The sequence below is a fragment of the Furipterus horrens genome, unplaced genomic scaffold (genome assembly GCF_987537825.1).
Source record: "Furipterus horrens unplaced genomic scaffold, mFurHor1.1.pri manual_scaffold_17, whole genome shotgun sequence".
Taxonomy (NCBI): domain Eukaryota; kingdom Metazoa; phylum Chordata; class Mammalia; order Chiroptera; family Furipteridae; genus Furipterus; species Furipterus horrens.
In genome coordinates, this window is record NW_028327187.1 from 101,201,775 (window position 1) to 101,226,918 (window position 25,144).

General features: G+C 36.9%; 1 protein-coding gene and 1 pseudogene across 1 annotated transcript in view; one reads left to right on the plus strand and one right to left on the minus strand.

Annotated features, from left to right (window-relative positions):
* The window catches only part of IL1RAPL1 (interleukin 1 receptor accessory protein like 1), a 598,169-nt gene that overhangs the window by 528,119 nt on the left and 44,906 nt on the right, over positions 1–25,144 (minus strand). The gene's annotated exons all lie outside the window — the stretch shown is intronic.
* Positions 8,037–10,652, plus strand: LOC149991706 (transcription factor SPT20 homolog pseudogene; annotated as a pseudogene).

The window sequence follows — 25,144 nt, forward strand, 5'->3', positions numbered from 1 at the left end:
AGTATACTAAGCTGCTTTATATTTATCCTATCATTATCACTAATTGATACTTTCTTGATTTTATATCTTTTCTTTAAGGTGTAAGTACCATGGAAGGTGGAGTCTTCTCTGCCTTATTCCATAAATACATTCTGTAATTTCTAGGCTCTGTTACTAACTGACTTCAAGGTTGGATTTTTTCCAAGAGAGAATCTGGCATTTTAGCTTATAGGTATGATACTACTTCATTGTTCTTCCCTCCACCCAGATATAAGGGTGGTAGTAGCATCCTCCTGTAGCTAACCCTAGATTGCCTCATGTTCTGCCATTTCAGCTCTTCTAACATACTTATAACCTGTTTCCATATTAAATCCCCCCAAATTGAACGATTGGAATGAATTTGCTTTAACTGGCTATATCCTGGCCAATACAGTAGTTTAGGAAACAAATATCTAAGCATGTAATTAACATTATACATAAATTCCTAAAAGTCTCACATACAGGAAAAGAAAAAGGTAAACAAATTATATAGTTATATATTTAAAAATACTACAAATAGCATTGTTTAAACATGACATACTTAATACATTAAGGTACATTAACATTTTCTTATCTATGATGGAAGACTTTGATTTATACATCAAAAACAAAAATGGGAGAAAGAAATAAAGAGCAGAATTAAACTGTGAGTTGGTTTCATTTAAAGGCAGAATTAGACTTTTTGGGGGAGAGACTTTGTAATTCTATATGATTTATGCATACATCAAAGTTGGTTTCTTTTCAATGGTGTTATGCAATTTTAGTATCAATTTCAGTCAATAGTAATTTTTGGAGTTTTCTGACTAGAAAGAAGAGCTATTAATCTGAATCAGCTACAGTTCACTAGAAGAACAAATAGTATAAATACTACTTGGCCACTTTTAATAAAAAGAATGTCATAATGACTTGTATTTCTTTATAAATAGAACCATGCTTACAATGTGGCAATTATATTAAGGATTATGGACAAATAAAATGGAATAAAATACTTTACATTTAGATTCTCAGAATATAATGCCATAGAATGATGTTAGAGATATGATTAAAAGTTTAAAAACCAAAAGTAGGTCTAATCTTTATTCAACTGTGATAGAGAACACTGAAAGAATAGGAGGTTTTCATGGGCAAAAGAATTCACCAACAAGCTGTGTGATCATAGACGAGTAAGTCTTCCCTAAACTTCAGTTACCTGATCATAAAATTATAGGAATATTTGACTCCATACAGATGTTGTGAGAAGCAAATCACATCCTGCTGTAAACAGACTTTGTAATAAAAACACTGTTACAGAATATTTCATTGCTATTAGTATTGCATTATCTGCAGTGCTGGTTTCACTCCTTAGATCGTCAACCTCCCTACATCTCTTGAATCTTCCCAGTTATGCCCAATGTTTCACATACTCTTCATTATTCATAATATTTCACCACTGGCTAAATATGGAATTTATATCAAGGTCACCCCTTCTTAAAAGTCTCATCTCCTTTCTAGCAGCACCTCATAAAAGAGACAAATCACATAACTCTTTCTGTTTAATAACCTGGAATACAGCCCTCTTCAATTCCTGTTCTCCAGATACAACTTTCCATTTTTATAGGAAGGTTCAGTATGCCTAGAACACCCTTTCTGGAAGGGAAGTCCCATATATGTGAAAGTCGGCTAAACCTGTCGCATTTTATTGCCAGAGACAGCTGCAGTTGATGGAGGCCTAACATAGAATGCATCCCTAGATGTAGCAGTGGTAAGACAAATAAATAAAACATGATGACTGAGGACTTGTGTGTTCTTAGCTCTGTTCTCCTTTCTTAATGTTAGATGGGTCAGTACTCCAGGGGTTCTAAAAGTGCATAGTGAAATATCTGTGGATGGCCATAGCTGGTTATGTAGAACAGACATTTTGAAACTCAGTAGTTTCAGAAGGAGGGACCATAGGAAAAACTCTTAGCCCCAGCCAGATGGAAGGTGGAATAATTATAGAGGAGACTTTGCAACAATCAGATGCCGAAGCTACTTTCCTACCAATCCGATAAGATCATTTCTTATGTTCCTCTCAAATGAAGCAACTGTTTTAAAAAGAATTGAAAGTGGCTTTATTGTATACATGATTTCCAGTTACAATATCTTCTTTCCCCTTAAAAGTCCATATTAGCACAAAAAAAAAAAAAAAAAAAAAAAAAAAAGGAGAGGACTCTTATAGAATAAGGGAGTTCAACTCCATTATATTGTCTTATCAGCACACAAGGTTTTCCTACATTATTCTTCATGCACATGTGAAAAATATCACAATGATTAACTGGACATCTTTTCCTTGACTGCTTTCTTAAAGCTACAATTTATGCAGCAGCATTGTAATCATTCCCACTCTCAAAGCCCTTCTGTTCTTTAGTTTATAAAATACAACTGAAATTGACTACCCTGGTGGCTAATTTGCAAAAGCTATTAAGTTGTTTCTGGATTCTACTTTTCTTTTACTAACATGGATTTATCTGGGATTCAATCTATACAAAGAATCACTGCATAATTTCACTTTGTAGTTACTGATGTCATTATCGACCGCTTATTACATCTATAATGTATAAAGAAGGGAACATGAACAAGTCATTAATTTTTGTGGTTTGGGGTATGTTCATTTCTTATTTACCAAATAAAAGTCTTCATGAAGGTTTGCATCTTTTCTTAAATTTCAAAATAAATTATTGATAATATCATTACACCTGTTACATTTATCTGATCCATTAGTGCATCATTGAGAGTATTTGCACAGAGGTATTTGGTGTCTGTGCATTTGTGTGCCTTCTCTGTCTGACTGCAATTTACCTCTATCCTTTCACTAATACAAACTATTCCACGGCAGTATAAACTGCTCTCCTCGCTTTCTCAACATACGCTCATCCTCTTTTCTACCATGGGATGAATTTTCTCACCAATATTTCTCAGAAAATGTTGTTACTAGAATTGGCAATAATCTCCTGGATTTCAATCTTTACAAGGCCTGAGTAAAATATGACACTTAATATTATTTATGTCCATTCATCTTTATATTTTATTAGAGGGCCTCTCCTTGCTTTTCCTTTTGGGCCTCTGTTCATTCTTTCCCTTTTCTGCTACATGCTAGGATTGCCCTAAGTTTCTGTCCTTGTGCTTCATTTCCTTTTGAGTGTTTTTATGTTACCAAGTGATACTCAAAATGAGTATTGCTGCCCCCACTGATGGGTAAGATGTGTGTGCTGGCAGTGCACAGAATAACTGAGTAAATGCTGCACTTCTGAGAAAAAATTTAAATGTAAGTACATTTTTAATAAGTACATGCCAATGGTAGAAAATTCTCATCTATGAGCCAAACCTGGGGGACATATCCTATCAACAGGTTCTTTGCTATCCATAGAAATTGGACCAATTAACAATAGTTTTGAGAGTTTCTGTTTCCCCACACCATTAACTAACATGATAAGCTATGAAGTATTTTCAACTTGGACAACCTAATAGATAAAAATATGGTGTTTTGCTTTAGGCTTAACTTGCAATTCTATTTGTGAAGCTGAATATCTTTCTATATACTTAAACAATAATTGTACTCTTTCTTTTGTGAACTGTCATTTTGATCCTTTATTTCCTCTTGGTTTCAGGACCTTATATTTTTATTGATTTGTATAAAATCTTGAGGCCGTCAGAAAAAAAGACAGTAAAGGAAAGAAAAAAGAAAAGAAAAAAAAGGAAAAAAGAAAAAATTTAGGCCAAATTTGGAGCTGGGAAATACTGAAAAATGACTTAGAACAAGTAGACTAGAGTAGTGGCTATTGGGGAATGAGAAAAAAAAAAAAGCATAAAAAAAGCATAGGGTCGTGTTGGTCGTTTCTTCATAGGAAGAATGAGGCACCTTTAAGAGGAAACATGTCCTTTGAAGGCAGTGATGAAGAGAAAAAGAGGAAGTGACTAAAGATAAAAAACTCTAATGAATCAAGATAGTGTCAAAGAATGAGAAGAAACCATACTTTGAAAAAAAATGTACCACTTGTTTAAAATACCACCACCAAAATCTACATGTCATAACGTCAGCAAAAGAAGGTGGTTTGAAATATGAAATCAAGTGAACCATGCAATCAAAATATCTTCTATTGCTAGCTTGGGGTATAAAAAGCCAAACACTTGATAATTAATTCAATCAATAAAACCACTGCAGAACACATCTGCATGTATCTACATTCATATTTGCACAAAGCAGAGGGACATTTTAACTTGACACTCCAACAGAAATTTTATACATGAGCAATTTCTAAGTGGAAGAATACGAATGATGAATCATAATTTTATTTAAAAAAACCTCCAAATAGAAAAGGACAAACCACACGAAGATGTGAAACAGGAGCTAGTCAAACTCAGGAAAGACAGGCACAAATGAGGTCCATATTTGAAGGTGATGGTGGTAGGCAGAATTTCTAAAATAGCCAGTCCCCAAGTGATCCACTCTAATTCCCAGAATGTGAATACGAGTTACCACCCTGTAATTGTGGTATGATAAGTGGCAGCATGTCTTAAAATAGGGAGGATAATCTTGAATTTTTCGGGTGTCACCAGAGTTTTCTCCAGACAGGGGCAGAAGATGAAGTCAGAGACACATGAATCATGTGATCACTGGGTTGAGGATGGAAGGAGACACTTGTCAAAGAATGTGAGCAAATTTTAGAAGCTGAGAGTGGCCCCTGGCTGAAAACCAGCCAGAAAATGGGAACCTTGATCCTATTACCACAGGAACCTGAATTGGGCCAACTATGATACTTGAGTAAACTTGCAAGTGGATTCTTCCCAATATGCTTCAGTTAAGAGCCTCACCCAGCCAACCTTGGCTTTTGACTTGTGAGACTCTAAACTGAGCCTGCCCTGTGTTCTGACCTACATAACTGTGGGAAAAAAATGGGTGCTGTTTTACACCACTGAGTTCATGGTAATTTGTTATGGCAGCATTACAATACTAACAGAGTTCCTGAGTGAGAATAGGTATAACCACAATTAGCATAGGGTCATAAAGGACAGAAAAGACATGAGAAAAAGATTCAGAAAGAATATAATGGAAAGGACAAGAAGAGATTATCCAACATACTGATATCCCTGAAGGAAAAAAAAAGCAAATCAAAGGAACAGAGGAAATATTTTAAGATTATAATAAAATAAAACTTTGTTGAAACAAAATATCTGAATTTACATATCAAAAGGACCCTATGATGTACCTGGAAGAACTGAGAAAGAATGGTCAATTCCAAAAAAATATTTTAGTAAAGCTATCGCACTTTTTTAAAGAAGAAAATGTCTTCTGAAGTTTCAGAAGAAAATAGCCAAGTCCTTATACAGTAAAGAAGACACAAAATGCAACAATAGCAGAACAAAATTGTCAAAAACCTAAAGAAAAGGATAGAGTGGGAGCCAGGATTTTATAACCAGCAAGGTTTAAAAAAATCTCATGAAATATGAACCCTTCTTGAACATATGAACCCTTCCTACAAATAGAGAATTTTACAATGAAAAGATAAAGATTTGGAGAAATTGTGGTAATGAACATACATATTTGAACATCTGGTACTAAAATAAAGGCAGTATTAAGGTTCAGAGAATAATGTGCAAAAGTTTTCACTGTGATGCAGCAGAGATGACACAACTGAAAAATGCAAAGAGAAGGGAGAAAGGAACACAGAGTAACCTAATTCATTACGATATAGATGGGCATTAAAATATTATTTAAATCTGACATAAAAGTAAAAATCCAAATAAGAAAAAAAGAGGACTAAAAGTGGTTATATAAAGGTATCATTATAAACTTAACTTGTGAGGAAAAAAATGAACACAAAATAGAATATAAAAGAGCATGACAGACTGTAAGAATCTTTTTACATTAAGGATATTAGTTCTTTTTGAAGTATATTGCAATTACTATCTCCTCATTTATCATTTAAATTTATTTTGTTTGTCATGGAGCTTGTTTTTATTTGTAATAATTGTATCAACCTTTCATTTTACAACTTACTTCTAGATTTTGTGGCATTTAGAATTTATATATATAAATTCTCCAATATTTTATTTGAATACTTTTATAGTTTCATGATTGATCCATTTAGTTGGGGAGTGGGAGGAATTGAGCAAAAAAGAGAAAAGGAGAAAATTTGTGGACATGGAGAACAGTGTGGTGATTGCTGAGGGTGGGAAGTGTGAAGAGGTGGAGGAGGGTATAGAGGGAATAAATGGTGATGGTGATGTGGAATTCTGCAGCTGAAACCTGTATAATTTTGTTAACCAGCATCACCCTAAATAATTTCAATAAAAAAAGAAAAAATGAAATAAAAAGAAGTGGTAATAGACAAAAGCTTTTTTATTTTCACACAGGTGTTCTTATTCGCATCACCAGTGAGTGAAAACTTCACGTTTTTCTCCACTGACATGCAGCGCAACTCTTATTGTAAAACAAACTGCTATATGTTTTGGGAATTATTTCTTAGATCTCAAGTTGTTAAACTTATATGTCTTGAAATTTATGTACCAGTAACACACTATAATATGATACAATATCTGGTAAGGCAAGTCTCCTGCCATTAATAATTATTTTAAAAAACTTCACTATTCTTTGGTGTTTACATTTCCATGTGAACTTTAGAAGTACATTGGCTGGTTCTAAAAGGGCATATTCATGAGTGATCGGTTTTGCTTTGAAATAAGTACTTTGATGTATTATATTATTTTTTAAAAACCCACAAAATTTGAATATCATCTTTAGAAGATACCCAGTGGGGCACCTGCCACCAAATTCCGTATCAATGTTTCCAAGTGCTCCTCTTCTTTAGGGGTATTTTCTTAGAAAAGTGGAAAGAGATCAGGTTTTAGATTGAAAGATTAGATCTGTACACTGCTTCAACTGCTTACTGTTTTATAATCTTGAGCCCATTACTTAAGTTGGTCGAATGTCAGTTTCATTTGAAAAATGAGGTTAAAAAATTGCTGCCTTGTAAAATCCCTGAACCATTAGGTAACTTGTGACATACACTTGACGGTTGGTGGGAACTCGCTGGAAAATAATTTCAAATAGATGTTGACAACATCCTCATCTGTATTTCCCTCCGAACGCAGAATTGCCATGACTTGACCCCTTTTATTTGTCTGATAAATTTGTATTCATTTGCAACTGTTACCGCCTTTGGGAATAGTTTTTCTCATAACCCCTTGTTGAGCACCTTCTCCCCTTTATCACTCTGTCCAAAAGTTTATAAATAGTGATTATTGGTTACTTGTTTGCCTCCCCAAGGAAACTGAACTCCTCCTTGATGAGTCACTTGTCACTGGTCCTACTGTCTGAATCCTTTATAAATCATTCTCAAATGAAGCTGCAGGGTGAACATACATAGTTTTTACATGAAAGAGGACAGCACATAGGACATATACATTTTGTACTTAATCTTTGTTGTTTTACAAAAAAAACACAAACAAAAGAAAAAAACAAACAAAAAAATGGGTGGGAAAGAGGGTGAAACTGCATCTGTCCCTAGCAGTGGTTTTTGTCGTTATCTTGTAAAAACTGCACGAACTGGACATAAATGCCTGGCCCAACTGCCAATAGGAAATGCAGGCACTCGAACAGGATGTGAGGACAAATGAAGGGCCATTCACCAAGAGGGCGGAAGTTACACATGTACGTAAAAAGCTGCGTGACGCGAGTATGCACGTACGTAAAAACTGTGTGACGCAAATACGCAACGTGGCCTTCCGACTGAGGTAGGAGCACCAGACATTAGCCGAGGCCCAACACAGAGATCAGAGCCTGTACAAATAAAGGTATTTTTGGAAACTTGGGAGGATTTTGTGTAGCTCTTTTGCGGGGGCTGGTTTCTTGGTGCCCTTATTGAAGTTAGACTGGTAGCCCACTGTGCAGTTGCGGTGTTTTGCATAACTATACAGTTACGTTAAAGACAGAGTATTCCTCCCGTGCCTCGACGCACTTAACAGTTTCTCTTCATTTAGGGCCCCCATCTGACACCACAATGCGAAAAGCTTTAGAACAAGCTTTGGATCGTGCGGAGCGTGTCATTGAAAGCGCGCGACACAGACCTCCTAGAAGTCAGTACTCATCGAGTGGGGAAAAGTCTCTCCATGAAAAACTGTATGACCTATACGTTGAAGAATATGGAAAAGAGCCCGAGGTTCCGGGGGAATTAGTAAGGAACGTGAACTTGTTAGAAAAGCTTGCGAAGAGGGAGTCCTTGCCCCGTTTGGTGGTCAGCCTGCACCCAGGAAATGAGGGCTATTCGCTGATGCTCAAGGGACCAAATGAAACACATTCAGAGACCATTAGGCTGCCTTACAAGGAAAGGAAACTTCTTGAATACCTGGATACACAAGAGCTGCCTCCTGCATTGGTGGAGGTCCTGGACCAATCGGAGCTTAACATTTTCCACCGTGGGTGTGTCGTTGCAGAAATACGGGACTACCGCCAGAGCAGTAACGCGGAGCCCCCCGGCTACCAGAGCAGGCATATTCTCTTACGCCCAACGATGCAGACCTTAGCCTGCGACGTGGAGAACATAGCCAGCAAGTACCCAGAATGGACCCAGGAGGACAAACTTTTATTTGAGAGCCAGCTGATCTTAGCTACAGCTGAACCTCTGTGTCTTGATCCTTCTGTATCAGTAGCCTGCACTGAAAACAGACTGCTCTATAACAAGCAAAAGATGAACACTCCCGAAATGAGAAGGGCCTCTGAGAGGTATTCCGTCACCTCCCAGAATCCTCAGCAGGAGGTGTCTTGTAGTCCGGCCCCTCACAAAAAAAGCAAAGAAAATCAAGCAGCTCAGCAGGATGACCTCAGAATTTTCAAAGAAGGAAATAGTGTAGATATGTGGAAACAGAGACCCTGTGACTTGGCGGGCTCTTCTGAAGTGCGGGTAAAGATGTCTGTCATATATGACAACTTACAGCCAACGGACTGGTTAGCCCAAGATGTAAAAGATGATAGTTCTCTATTTGGATGTGAAACTGGCGAACAGTCCCAGACAACAAAGTCCACCTTAATGCAGTCTCTTAATGATCCATTTATCTCTGGAGAAGTAAGTTCACCTAAAAAAGCCAGATGTGGGATACAGATGTCTCCTCCTTACTCCTTCACAGATGACCAAGTCTGTAGTTTGATGGCTGAGTCAAATATTGACACTGGGGAAGTAGTCAGTCTGTTTGAGGAATTGGTGGAGGACAGCGCCGAGTGTGCCTTCGAGGCTTCACCGGGCTCGAGTGGCTCAGCCAGCCTCAGCCTGCCTTCTGCAGGGAAAGAAGCAGAGCAGCTTCCAGCCTTGTCTGTTCAGTCTGCAGTACCTGGGGAGAGAGTCCAGTACACCCCTCCAGCCCTCAGCCTTCCCTCCAGCTCAGGGAACAGTTCTTCAGGTAATAACAGTTTGACTTCCCAGCAGGCAAGCAGATTTCAAAAATCACCATCTCCTGCCCCTGCTCGAAAGCCACCAAGTCTTCCGCAGAAACCCTCTGTGGAAGTGAACCGCGTCAGCACACTTCCTGTAGCCACCCTATGCACTGCCAGCTCGTCACACACCACCCCGGCCAGCCAGGTCAAGGCCAAGTCTGCCAGCCCCACGGTCCTCCAAGTGGTAGGCCCTTTTCTGGCAGTCCAGACTGTAACGAGAGGTTCCAATCCTGCAAAGGGCTCTACTGCTAGGGCCAGGAATCCTGTACCAATCAAGCCCAAAATCCCAAGCTCAGAAAGCCAGCAGCCACCAGAGGCAGAGCCTGATGTACCACAGGTTCCTTCACAAGATACTGGATTTATTTTAAAAAGTGGTTCAGATGCCAGGCCCATAACTCTACTCCAGCTTCTACCAGGTACAGTCATTTTGGACACCCAGCAGCAGCCACAGCCGCAGCTTCAGCTACAGCTACAGCCACAGCAGCTACCGCAGCCACCGCAGGAGCCACAGCTGCAGCTACAGCTACAGCCACAGCAGCCACCACAGCAGCCACAGCTACAGCTACAGCAGCCACAGCTGCAGCTAAAGCTATGGCAGCCACTGCAGCCACCACAGCAGCCATGGCTGCAGCCTCAGCTACAGCTACAGCCACAGCAGCCACCACAGCAGCCACAGCTACAGCTACAGCAGCCACAGCTGCAGCCTCAGTGTCAGCCACAGCGCCAGCTTCAGTGGCATCCACAGCTGCAGCCTCAGTGGCAGCTACAGCTGCAGCCACAACCGCCACAGCTGCAGCCACCACAGTTCTATCAGTTGATTCAACAACAACGTATATTTCATAGTCAACAAACAGTGCCACAGCGTTCAAGTGTGCGACGTTCAACCCATCAAAGAGCAATCTTACCAGCTCAGAAAGTTCCTCTCAGTTCCCCCCAAACAATCAGAAGTGTTTCACAGCCCCCAAAAGCAGTGGAGTCCCAGCCTGGCTTTACCCAGACAAGACTTGAGCAAAGCCATCCCCAACAAAGGGTCCAGCTCCTCTCTGCCTTCCAGCAGCAGCTGCAGCCCCAGCAGGTACAGTTGGGAATCTTGCAAGTCCCTGCGGCTGTGTCAACTGTAGCAACCCAAACAGTTCAGCCACATCCTGGCCAGGAGACAGAAAACCAGTCAACAGGTAAACTGAATTGAATAGTGGCCTGCCCAAAGCTCCCAAATCCTGAGTCTTAAATCGTAGGAGCACTGAATCAAAGAGTTTCTTACTTTTTACTTCATTTTTGTATTGAATGTCTCAGTCTGTTACATTGCTAGATGTGCAAACTGTATAGAAGCAAAACCTTATACTTTTAAAATAAGAACAGGGTAATAATTTAATGGGAAAAATAAGGAATGGGCTATAAAAGAAAGAAAAATTCCAGTTCTGCAATTTATTAACCTTAAGCCTATTTCCTACTGTTTTTGTATTTCCTTGACTATAAAATGTAAATAGAAATATGTACTACTTAACTTTATCCTCAGGGTTAATGTAAATAAGATAAATGTGCATATTTAAATTATATAGAAATTAATTTTAATTATTAAAATATTAAATATTTGAAAGAAAGAAGCATAAGTATTTAAGTTGAAAATAAACTATAGTAATAATATTAGTGCCAATAATAGTTTGTTGCATTACATAAAAGTCAACCCAATTGTTAAAAACACACTAGACTTAAAAGTCATGAGTAAGGAAATTATTTATATATAGAAAAAATACATATATATTATGTTTAGATAGGTATAGATACATAGACAGGTTTTAATCCTCTATTAATAAAAAGTAGCCATTTTACTCTGTCTAGTTCCCTGCTCCCACATGGTGAATTTTCTGTCTAATAAAACTGGATGTATTTAGGCTCTTGTAATTCATTCTTCAGTAATTGAAGGATGATTTGGATATATGGCTCAATATCATTTGCCAGACAATAATCTTCAAATGCATTATTCATGTAGTGCTTATTATTTTGCAAACACTTCATAATATACAAATGCACCTGCTGTCTTCCATTCATCTGGCTACTTTATTCTGTCTCAATTATTTGGTCCCCATCAGACAGGATAATAATCATAAGAGAGAAGAGGGTAAAAGTTTCTTGATTTATAATAAACAAGTGAGTGAAAAATGATAAGCTTAGATGAACTAATGAAAAACATTACAACAGGGAATTACAGGAAAAAGTATGAATAACTGGAATATGAAAATATCTTTAAATATGTCTATTAACTAAAAATGATTTCTGTAGCTGCCAAACAATATATTTTAGAATATTATTGTAAGGTAAGAAACTAAATGGCTAGATCAAACCTCTTTCCCCCCAAAAAATTTTGAGTAAATTTAAAAATGGATAATACTTTTAAATATTTTATTTGCAAGTGTAAAGATTTATAGCACTATAAGTAAGGGAAGGGCTTAGTCAAAGAACCCGTATAAATGACTCATGGACATGGACAACGGGGAGGGATATGATTGCGGGAGAGGGGGTGGGTTGGGTGGGGGAGAGAAATTGGGGAAAATGGGGACAATTGTAATTGAAAAACCAAAAAAAAAAAAAAATTTATAGCACTCAAAAACATCATCTTCCTGATTTTCTGGAGTTGATGATTGCTTGAAAAGAATGAGAAATATTGAAAACACTTGAATATTTTTTTGTTAAATAGTTATTTGTTGACTGTATTTGATTGTAATGATATTTGCTATTTGAGCTACTCCTGTTGATGACTGGTAAACATCTTTCACTTAACATGTCCAAGTATGATGCTATTCACCATCTCCCCAAGCCTATCAGAACATTTACTGTTTGGCATTAGAATAATTCACAAAGTAATAGAATTAATTACCAAGTGCTTTTAAATAATTTAAACATGAAAGCTATCTGTACAACCTTATCATCCCTAACTACTTCTACTCCAACTTGGAGGGATACTTAGAAATCTTCTCAGACTTCCTCTTTTATTGATTACATATTTTATTCTTAATGGTTTGTCCCATTCCCATTTAGAGGCAGAAAGCAAACATAGTGAAATAGAATTCTAACTGGGTGAAGTATCTTATATCAAAGATTCAAGTTTGACAATACTACTTCCCCATACCTACAACACTCATGATCTTTTGAGCATTCCTGTTTATCACACAGAACAGGCTAAAAAGAATGTGAGGCATGCCAGTCACTCATTTGAAAGTTTCAATTCTTTCCTCCCCCTGTTTTCTATAGGTACCTCTCTTTTATTTATTTTATTAAAGTATAGTTGATATACAATAGTATGTTATATTGTTCCATGTGTACAGCATAATGATTTGATATTTATGTTCCTTATTATATGATAAGCACAGTGATTTTAGTACTGATTAGTTATGATAATATTGACTATTTTCTCTATGTTGTACTTTGCATCCTTGTGAATTTTTTTTTAAATAAGTGGAGGTTTGTACCTCTTATTCTTCTTCATCTTTCTAACCTACCCCTACACCCTCTCCCCTCTGGTAACCATCCCTTTGTTCTGTTTCTGAGTCTGTTTCTGTTTTATTTGTTTGTTTTGTTTTCTTAACAGCTGAACCACAACCTAACATAAGGTAATGAATAGCATACAAAAGTTGGAAGTATAATGATTCCTGACTCTAGCAAATAGATTTATGGTACAATATTTTTCTCTGTGACATTTCTGACCATGTCACACTCCTTTGCTTAATCTCCTTCCTGCACCTTAATACTCTGTGGAGTCGAATTCAAACTATTTTGTTTTGGGACCTGAATTTGGTCTGTCACTCCTCCCCATCTCTTAGCATGTCCCCATTCACAGCTGTGGCTTGGGCTGTACTTAACCGCTTTTTCCTCTGATGTGCCATGTTCTTCCTCAATTTCCTGTGTTGGTGGAGACCCTCAACCAGGAACTTCTTTCCATTTTCTCCTCCACATTTATACTCAGCCTAAGCAACACCCTTCTGGAGTCTTAGTCTGTTTCCATATTATTTATGACCATGCATTTCGTATTATTTCACAGGGTTATTGTGAATCAAATATGATGGTAAATATAATGAAAAATATGAATTGAATGTGTGTATTAATATGTATACTTTTCAGAGTTTTTATTTATTTTTTCAAACACAGATTGTATAACCTTGCGTGTATTTATAGTGATTAGTACTTTTTCTGAAATGATATAAAATTTATATTCTTATAAATATATGTAATGTATATTTATGTTCTCTAATACTTTGTATTGAATGTCACAATTGTCTTTGTAAAACATCAAAAGAGTATTTAATGAGAATTGTTATTATTTAAAAAGAGATATATAAAATAATAGTACTTTTACTACTATCTGATTACAATTTTCTTTAGGCAGATAAATTATATTATCAGTTATTTTCATTAAATTGTTAAATAATAGTTAAAATACTGCTTATATGTAAGAAACGAGAAAATTAAATATGGCTTTTTTGTCTTTGTGGCTTTTAACCAAGAACATATTCCTGAAATTATGATTCAGGTATAGGCCATGCTGATGAATTTTCAACAGAAAAGTCTTCTCTTGCAAAATTCTAAAACTGAAACTGAGGAAAAAGAAGATAAAATTACTAAGATACTTCTTTTTATTTCAAACCCTCAGATTTCTTGTGCATGTGTATTTCTTAGAAGTTTTGAATTCAGGGCATATACTAATTATGCAAATAAAATGTTCTCTTGTCTCTGTTTGCCTGTTATTACATCATATGATAATAGTCTGATGGAATATTATTAGATTGGGGTGTATGCTTGGGATGACAGTACTTAAAAGCAGATGTGGTGGGAAAACGGGAAGTTGTTTGTTCAGTGTAGGTTTCAGTTTTGCGAGATGAGAAAGTTCTAGTGATTTATTGCACAACAATATGAACAGAGTTAACATTATTGAGCTGTATACTTAAAAATGGTTAAGGAGGTAAATTTTATGTTGTGCTTTTTATTACCATAATTAACATTTAAAGCAACACCAATAAAAGAGATGTGGCATGAAAATAGTTCATTTTCAGGGGTCTTAGTGGAACCTCAGTCACATGTTTACAGTACAATGGTGCAGAACCCCACCCTCTGGAGCCACACTGTCTACTTTCAAAACCTGGCTCTGCCACTTACTAGTTGTCAACCATGGACAAGTGACCTAACTCCTCTGTGCCTCAAGTTTTTTATCTGCAAAATGAAGATATTCAGTAGGGCTGTTTTTACATAGTAGTTACAAGGATTAAAGAAGATATTTTTAAGGCATTTAAACATTCCATTAAATAAATTCTCCGGAATAACTAAACTGAAGGGGTTATTCTCACCAAATGTAAAGGATCTGCTTTAGATGATATAACAGTACAGGGCCATCTTGCAGACACAAGATCACTCTGGTGATAACAGGGACCAACTGGAGGTGGTGCTGATTCTCCCATGCAAATAAATGACATCTGCATTATTGTTGATTTTTAAAATGACATGGCACCAGTTTTCTGATGCTCTGGACACAGTAAACAAATGGTAGTTTCTAATATAAGCCTCAAATCAAACATCCCCAAAGGAGACCACCTGCATTGTGAATTAAAGTTCCTCACACATGTCCCACTCAACAAAGCCTACTTCAGCGCAGGTGGCTGTAGGACAAGAGTGACTAATGATTCTTCCAAGCAGAGGGAGAAGGCAAGTAAGCACAGCATTTCCGAGTGGAAGAGAGCCTGTGGGTATCCTGGTAGGCACTGATCAAAATCAGCAGTGCTCAGTCACTCACTTCAAGTGCTTAACGGTAACTATAGAAGGGTTGCCATACCTTACATTTATTCATTCGCAAACATTTATTGAGCATCTATTACGAAACAGACTGTGTCCAAGCCCTAAAGACAGAGCAGTAAATGAGCCATCATGTCTTTCAAAAGCTCACAGTTTAGTACAAATAAATATCAACAAAGGAGAGAAAACTTTAGTGTGGTTTTCAAGTCAAACTGTATGTGTCAAGCACTGTTCATGCACTGATCTTTTGTATTGTTATCATATTTAAAGACTATGGCATTTCAGGATTAATTTTAAGAAACATTGCAATTTAGGATTTAAAATGGAAATAGCAACAGACCTCCAGATGTAGTGTTGACATAATATCACTTTTTTATCACTTGCCCTCATTTTAGCTTAATAAGCTCTCTTGGCTCTCATCTTTCAATGTTTAATCCAAAGCAATTAAAATGATATGCAAATGCCATTTGCATTGTTTTAAGAGTGACACTCAACACACAATTTCATTATAATAGGCAACTAGAATGTTTGTAGAATGATCAGCTCATTTATATTTTTAAAATATGTGCTTTTCTTGCTATGTATGCTTAGAAATAAAATGTCTACACACAGAAACTTTATTTGATAAATGCCATGTGGATAATATTTGTCTTGTATGCTGAACACAGAGTCAATACCATGTGATATTTCTATTTAAAAGCCTGCTATTTTTTCTCAGGCTCTAAAGCAATGAATATTTTAGCTAATGAATTGTTTTAGCAAAAAGTACAAGATAAGCTAAAAATAAAGTGTGTGTGTGTGTCTTTAAGGTAGTCAGTCTGTCATTTAGGATTTAGTTCTAAGTAAGGAATTAGAAGATTATAGTGGAAATGCCAGATTCACTTTATGAGAATAGATTACATTTGGTAAGCCTGTGTGGCGGGTTGGTTGTATTAATGGCCCCAGGTTTTCACTCCTACAAGTATTCATACCATTCATGGAACCTTGACTCTGGATGCACCATGTGACTTGCTTGGGCCAATGAGATGTTAGAAGTCATTAAACAAAGGCTTGAATCAATACTTACACATCACTTTTTCCTCTGTTGTTCCATTGCTATTGCCATGAGACCATGCCTGAGCTAGCCTCTGGAAAAAGAAAGTCTCATAGAACTAGATTCTAGTCTTCCCATTCCCAGTTACTCCATCTACGGGCACCCTAAATTAATCAACATGTAGTTAACATCTAGGAGGACATCTGCTATAGTTAACTAGGTTTAGGAAATAGTAAAATTTCCCAGCTCTGAGAGTCATTATTTTTATCATAATCAGTTGAGAAAAACATTATGTAGTATGGTACATATCACTGTCTTAAGATTTCATAGATTTTCCATTAAGCATTATTGATATATATTTAATAACAGCCTTAAACAATCAGAGGCTTTAGAGGATTCTCCAATAAGGAGAAATTATATTAGAATCTTGAGCATTTCTTCAAAAAAGAAATAATTTCCAATTGAAATCCTTGTGTGGTAGCTGGAAAATCATTTGATGGACAAACTAATATTGATAGTCGTCGGCAGCCGTCCGTCTCGAGAGACGATGGTGTAGCTTCTTAAGAGTCTATCTGCACCGCCGAGAATGGTTGTGCAGTCCGACTCGGGAGTGACACGGTATCTGTCTCCTCCCGTGTTGAATCGACATCTTGCGATGACGCTGGAGTGTCCTCTCCAGTGAAGCTGAAGCTACAGAGCCTGGGCAGGGTGATATGGAGGGTCTGCTGTTGCCCGTGCAGCAGACGCCCCCTCTCTTCGCAGCTGAAGGGTCCAAGGGAAAGACGGAGTCAATACAGCTTGACTTCAGGTGCGCCGCAGGAGTTGCCGGTGTTGACTACAACGTCAAACCGCCTTAGGGACTCCGGCTCCGGATTTTCTGTCGGGGTTTACTCCCTTAGCCTTTCCCCTGAAGAGGTATGCTGCAAGGCAGCGGAGGTTTTTTGGAGTCAGAGTATATGTATATTAATCCCATACGTTAACTTAAAAATATTTATTAAGAAACTACTATGTACTAGTCATTGTCCAAAGTTCTGGGATAGAAAATAAATATGTCAGACTTTTAATTAAGTGCTTTGTTTGGTAAACTCAAGTTTCAAAAAATCCTTAGTTCATCCAAACACTATAAACACAGCAACATAAAAATAAGCATTACAAAATTTGTTTTGATATAATAAATTAAAAATACGAATTTGTGTTTGTGTCCAAAAAGGAAACAAATATGTGAGTTAGAATTAATCTGGACTTAATTTTACTTAAATTTTGACTCCTGTTATTATTTCCTGGCAAATCAGCAACCCTTACATGGCTAACAATCATTTAAATGAATCTAAAAACCTGCAGTTTTCGCCTGATCCTAAGACAGACAGTTGGCCAATTTACCAAACTTTGAGTGGCAGAAGTCCATATCTGCTCTAGGGAGATGTTCTTAAATCCAAGCTCCACCATTTATTACCCATCTGACCTTAGGTCAGTAATTTAAGCTCTTTACCTTATTACTATATACATTTTAAAACTTTTCTAGAAATGTACTACACTGAATGGGGCCTTTTAATATTGGAATTATTTATAGCGCACAGGTACTATTTTTCTTCTGATGCTATGGCTTCATGCCATACATAATTTCTTACCTATATTAATAATCTAAAATGAAAAAAAAAAAAGCTGGCAAAGTTTCAGCTAATCAGCATAATGGTTTACCTTACACATTCCTTTTTACTTTGATTATTGCACCTGAATTTACAAACTAGGTTGTTCTAAGAAGAAAGAAATAATTGCTATTTTGGGGTGATAGCTTCATGCCACAATTAATTCCTGGCTTTAATCATTGGAGCAGTTTTAGCATGATAAAAAAGAGAAGTATTTTCAAAAAATGTTATCTGACAAGCTTAAATAAATTGTTGGGATACAGATTGCCATTTAGAGTTATACAGTCTACTTGCTACATTCTTCCCAGAAATGTTCACACAGGTACCCATTCCCTGGGTTCTTCACATGGTATTGAATATAAGACATATGCATCATTAAATATAATTACTGTTGGTTAGTAATGGTTTTCTAAATCCCAGCCTCTACACAATCATTAAAGTTATTTTCATCATCACCATAACTTGTCTTTCAAACAAGTGTGACACTGTACAGAAATTAATATATCATAATTTAGAAGCACTGAGACTGAGCACCATTTGTATCAGTGTGCTGGTTGCTTTGGTAAGTCTCCTCACTCCTCTGAGCCTCTCTCTATGTCCTTGTGTATAATAAATGACCTCACTCATTGGCTTGGCACGAGGATCAGAGTTAAAATGCACATTAAAGTAAATATAGGTGAAATACTTTAATTTAAAAAAGTATGTTACTGATTTTTATGATGAGAGTTTCACCTGTAAAATAGGAATAATAATTTCTACCTCATAGGATTTTCTGAGGATTCAATAGGGAAATATATTGAAAACACCATAATGCCAGAGACAGAGGAGTAGCTCAATAAATGATTAATGGTGGCTCAGCAATTTCAAGCATTTACAACAACTTAAAGAAGTAGAAACAGAGAATTATTTATATACATTATATGTGTATTTGTTCCCATATTATAATCCACAATACCATCAAATATATCCCCTTTCATCTGTAGTACCTTAAACTGTTCCAAGTGAGAAAGGATAGCATTGTGAGATTCATCCTTTCTCTCATCCTCTGTATTATCTCCAGATGAAAAAATTCTAAGTTATCAGACATCTTATATTATTAACTTCCCATGCATTGTTTCTGGATATTGCGTTAATGAGTAAATGTACCAAGAATATTCTTTTGAAGTCAAAAGATCCTTTGTTAAAGTTCATATCTGATAATAAGTTCTAAGAGAAGATTATGACCTAGCCTTGATTTATGTGGCCCATAGTCAAATGTTCATTAACTGACATAGAAAAATATGAACAAAGAATAGAATTCTCCAAGATTAACACAGGCTTCTGTACTTCCAGTTCCTTCATTATTCCTTCTTGCCTTACCTTCTTTAATCAGCTTATATTCCATAATCTCTTCATGGTTTTCTTTAATTCCCTGAAAATCTAAATGATCTGGTCAATCATTTCAATAATGCTCTTTTTCTAGTCCTAAGTTTTTCACTACGCTTTTTTATTTCACCCAATTTGCCACGTCCTGACTCCTTCTCCAAAGTTATGCATTACTTTTTAAAACACAAAATGAAATCATCCATAGTTTTTAACAATATTTATTTTTTAAAATCTGTATTACACTAATGACAGTAACTATTTCAAGTTGTTTGAAGTTGATATAGATTGTCTAAGGGAGAAAATAAAATTGAAATTGAGATTAGAAATAAAGTTGCCAGTAGCAAAAAAAGTAAGGTCAGAGAACTACTGTATGTCTAAGAAATCTGAATTATTATGTAGAAAGATCTGGTTGAGAAAACTCCTCTATAACAAACAGTGGGGAAGTTATAATTCTAGTAATATAGCAAGCTAGGTTATTTGGATCAATTTTCCCATTGAAAATAAGTAAAACTACTGGAATTTTTCTCCAAGGAAAATAGTTTACAAAATTCATAAGCCAGAATCTAAGTAAAATTATAGTCAGAGTTAAATGGCCCTGTGAAGACAATGCCCTGAAAGCATTTACTGGACCTAGTAATCCCAGTGGCCATAGCCCAGGTATATTGGTGGCACAGGACTGGAAGGGTGGGGATAGGGGTCTCGGTCCAATCTCCAATTGGAGAGAGCACCCATACAGTAAAGCTAAGAGTTCCATCCTCAAGAAAAGGACGAAACATAACTAAACTTGACACTCCTCAACTCTTATACATCCTTAAGGCAGATTTATAGTACAAATATATCTTACACAGATAACCCCTCCAAAAACCCTCAAGGTATGGATTTCATTTAATTTACAGGAAAACCAGAGTGATCATACCTTAGGCACCTGCCAAGGCAAATGGAAATCTTTTTTTAGAGGAGTTTTCTTTTTGTCCTCGGCCTCAGACTACACCCCCCCCGCCCCAATAATGTTCCAAGTAAAATAATCAGCTCATTGGAAAAAGAAAACTATGCACAAAAGAAAATAGAAGCCTTGAGCAAAAATCATGAGAAAGAACAGAGGGCATCTCTCCTCTCCCTCTCTCTCCCTCTCCCTCTCTCTCTCTCTTTCTTCCCTTCCTCCTTCTCCCTCTCACTCTCCCTCTGTAGTGAAATTATAGATATTAGACTTATGAACAAGCAACTTTAAAACAAAGAAACAGAACACCAGCATAAAGCACCTGACTACAGAATTGCCTAACCAATTTGAAATAAATCTGAGAACTTCCAGAAAGGACAAATACAATAAAACGAAAACCACAAGGAATAGGTGTCACACCACATTACATAGAACTAGTGAGAAAATAGGAATAAAGCAGGCAGCAGCAGGCTGCATGGCAGTGACTAAAACAGGGGAGCACTCACATCTCCCCAGCATCCTTCTTACTCGGAGTGAGCTGTGACTAATGGGTATTGGAATATAATTTATGGATCCTGAGGGTCACAGATGATGGTAGGTCAGCTTTGATAAGAGGACAAATGTAAGAACGCCAAGGCCACAGATTTCTAGGCTGCGTCCTTGGCCTTGATCACCCTTAAAAATGATGTTTTATTGCCTATATCAAGGGTAGGAAGAGCAAATAAAACTCCACTTTTAGAAAAAAAACAAAACAGAATGTTCACCATATATGTTAGAAGGTTTCTCTCAAGAATCTAATTCTATGCTTTTTTTCAATATGAAACTGAATGCAGATTGAAAAAAAGGGGAGGGGGTATTTTTTTTTATTGCAATTAGACTTTTTGAGAAAAACAACAACCAAATAGCAATTATATACCAAACAAGGTACTATGTGTTTAATGCAAATCATCTCAACCCTCAATAATATACTAAAAAAAAGTCAGTAGTATATTGTACTTTTCTGACACTTAAGGAGATGGATTCAGAGAGGAGAAATAAATTGTAAATGACAGAACATGATTTGAACTCAGGTCTGCTGATTCAAGAGCTCAAGCTCTTAAAACCAAAAATAGTGTTATTTTAGATCAATAAATTCAGGTTAAAATAGCAGGGTCACCTCATTTTAAAAAGCACTTTTTACATTTATACCTCTTCAATGACGTTCCCCACAAATTCCTTTCCAGACCTTCGGACAACCTACTAGCAAACTGGAAGATTATTGCTAGTTATATATTATTCCACGTTGTGGACAATGTCTTAAATGGGTATAGAGAAGAGAGCCTGATACATATACTCTATTACAATCTAAAAAATTATGCATGTTGGCCCTGGCTGGTATGGCTCAGTGGGTTGAGCGTCGGCCTGCAAACTGAAAAGGTCGTAGGTTCGATTCCCGGTCAAGGCATATGTGTGGGGTCAGGTCCCCAGTTGGGAGCATGCAAAAGGCAACCAATTGATGTTTCTCACACACTGGTGTTCCCCTCCCTCTCTTTCTCCCTCCCTTCCTCTCTCTCAAAAATAAAATACTTAAAATAAATAAAACTTATGCAGATTAGAATAATGGTCAACTATAACAAGGCAAAAGGATAACATTGATGCAGGAAAGAGCCACCACTTGGTTACACAGCGAGCTACAGAACGTTAACAGACACCAATGCCAGGACGCTGACTATGAGCCAGATGGAGATTATACACCAACTAATTTTAGCTAAAAGTTAAAAATCACAAAATTTAGACCAAGGGAGGGGCTGGGCTTGTTCTTCTCCATGCTAGTTACACCAAAAAATGGTGATGCGAGTTGAAACTTTGTCATATGGACACCTGTGAGAACTGTTCAGCTTACAAAAGAAAATAGGAGCATAAGAAGGGGACAAGGCCACAGAACTCGATGTGTGTCCCAGGCATCTATCCACAGGAAGACACTAATGATTCCCTTTGGGAATTTAAAAATTCCAGTTTGCATGTTAGATTGATGAGGCTTAGAACCCAGCCAAGTGTTTTTTTTTTTTTTTCTATGCATTTATTTATATCTAGGAAAACTCTAGCAAGGACCACAGGCAGAAAAGGCATAAAGATATTGCATCACCTCTGAGCACCATGTGCACTCTGGGCATTATTATAAGAGTAGGCTAAACAGGGAAGTTACAAAGTTCTTAAATGATCAGAAGAACTTTTGAAAGAATGAAGACGTGCAATTGCCCTAGGATAGGGTCCCAGGATACAAATCTTGGATCAAAAGGCAAGAACTTTGGAGAGCTCAGAATGAAGAGAATGTTTTTAACTGAAATGGCATGCACAAAAATGCCTGCCTCAGGAAGGCATGGACTGAAAGTTCAAATATGGGATAGACAGCCTTTGGCAGCCATAGGAAAGGGCACATACAAGGGGTTCCTAGGCGGAAAGGAGCTACAGAGTATCCCCTCCACTCTCCTAAGACTATTTTAGACTAAAACCCCCAAAGCCCTTTCTCTTTATTTAACTCGCGCCGGAACTTCCACCTCATTTTCAAATACTTGTTTGAAGCAGGCATCCTCAAAATTCTCCTAATGTTTTCAATCCATTCAGTGAAAGACCAGAATATATCATCTGCCCAATTTCCTGTTTCTATTCTGACACCATTATCTCACTCATCCAGGCAGGAAACCAGTCATTATAGGCCCCTCCCTTTGCTCCTCAATTAGTTGCTAAATCATGTGGGTTCTGCTTTACACAGTGTTTCTCATACCCATCCCCTTCTTTCCAGTACCTCCCCGCTGCCCTAGTCAAAGCCTTCACTGTTCCTCACTTAGGCCATTTGGTAATGAGCTGTGAACTATTATCCCTCCCTCTGATCTCACCTCCATTCTATTTATCACCTATATGGCAGTGAAATCAATTTTTCTCAGAACTAGGCTGGATGACACATCTCCCAACTCAAAATTCATTACCTCCTATGGAATTAAGTACAACCACTTCATGATGGGATACGATCTAAAATCGACATTAAACTTTTCAGTTCTCTCACGCTGTGATCATAGGTGCAACACCCTATGTTTCTGCCAAGCTTTTCATTTTGCATCCTTGGATTCTCTACCTTTTTATCTTAGGTAACATTAATCCCTTGCCTGGAGTGCCCCTAATTTTCACCTCTGTAGTAAAAACTCATTTCAAACACTGCCTACTCTAAGACATCTTTGCGCGTGTAATTACTCTCACTTAGTAATCTTTCACTGCCCTTTGTTTATATTTTCTTTAGGCCACAACATACTCTACTTTGTATTTTAAGTATTTGCATATTCAGGAGAATTAACCCCATTACACTTCAAAAGCCTTCAGCGATTGGGTTGTTATTCATCACTGATGCTCTGTAGCATCTGGCACAGTGTAAGTGTTCAATAAATAAATATTGGATAGACCAATTAATGCCACCATTCTCAATATGTACATTTCCCTCTTGACTTTAAGTTGGTATCTCATAAACTTCTGACAAGTAAGTATATAATCCATACACAATCATCACTGGCACTGGGAAAACCTGTCAAGGTATATTTCCTATGACACTCAACAGGGAAGGTTTAATATACCCCAAGTAAAGTAATTCACAAAATCTATCAGCTCTCTGGCTCAAGGCTATATATCACAATTGCAAGTCAATTGTCTGCTTAAAATTCCCTTCCTGTGGGCACTACTTTTTTTTTTTTTGGTTTAACTTAATGAGTACAAATACATATAATGCTACTATGCTCAGGCATTGTTCTAACTGCTTTAGCAATGATAACTCTATTTTATCAGGCAGTTTGCCATTGTAAACTCCTTCAACAGAAGGATGACACTGAAAGTATCTTTTATGATGCCTGTGTAGCACATACCCTTATAAATCAAACTGCTCAGTGGGAGCTCAGACTCAAGCTCAGCTGAAGGCAACCAAGCACTCCCCTGATTCTACCACCCTACTGTCCCATGCCCTCAACACACACACCACTTCAATGAGGAATAGTGAGTTGGGACAATAATGAGAATGTGGAGGGCAGAATAACAACCCCCCAGAGATGTCTACATCCTAATCTCCAGAACCTGTGACTATAGTACTTTATGTGGCAAAAGGGACATTGTTGATATAATTAAATTAAGGATCATGAGATGGAAAGGCTAGCCAGTATTGTCCAGGTAAACCCAATCTAATCATAAGGGTTGTTATAAGGAAAAGAGGTAATTGCTACTTTTACTACGGATTACAGCTGGGTAAGCATCTGGGCAAGAGTACAAAAGAGAGAAGAAATGAGCCTGTTTTCCTTTTGAGCCTTTTGGAGTTTAAATTAAAAAACAAAACAAAACTGACCTTAATAAACAAGAAGGAATGTATTCTGATGACAACTCAAATACCCAAGAAGTAGCATTTTATTTTAGAGGCAATATTAAAGACAACAGGAAAAAGAAATATAAAACTCTTGCTAATTACCATAGTTCTTTGACTCTGATTTGTAATATCACTTAATAATTCAAAAAATCTATCATATATTATGCACATATATAAACACATATTCATATATATACCAATTTCTACCATACAGATTCACAAAATAAATCCTAGGTGGACAACATGTCAAAATACTTTTAAAAAAGTAATCTATAAATGAACCAGAGTTTACCTTCTGATCTTGGGATTGGTAAGACTGGAAGGCTTTCTTAATACCAGAAGGAGGATAAAAAAATGAATGACAAGATACAAATTTATAAATTAAAATTTTTTTAACAATCTAAGGAAAGTAAAACAGATAAACAACACACTCTAAGAAAATATCTTCAATGTATAAAATCTACAAATAGTATTTCTTCCTTTCAGTGCTTCTAAAAGATAGGGGACCTGTGAAGTCATATTCTGCTAGTGGGAAAGTAAATTGGTA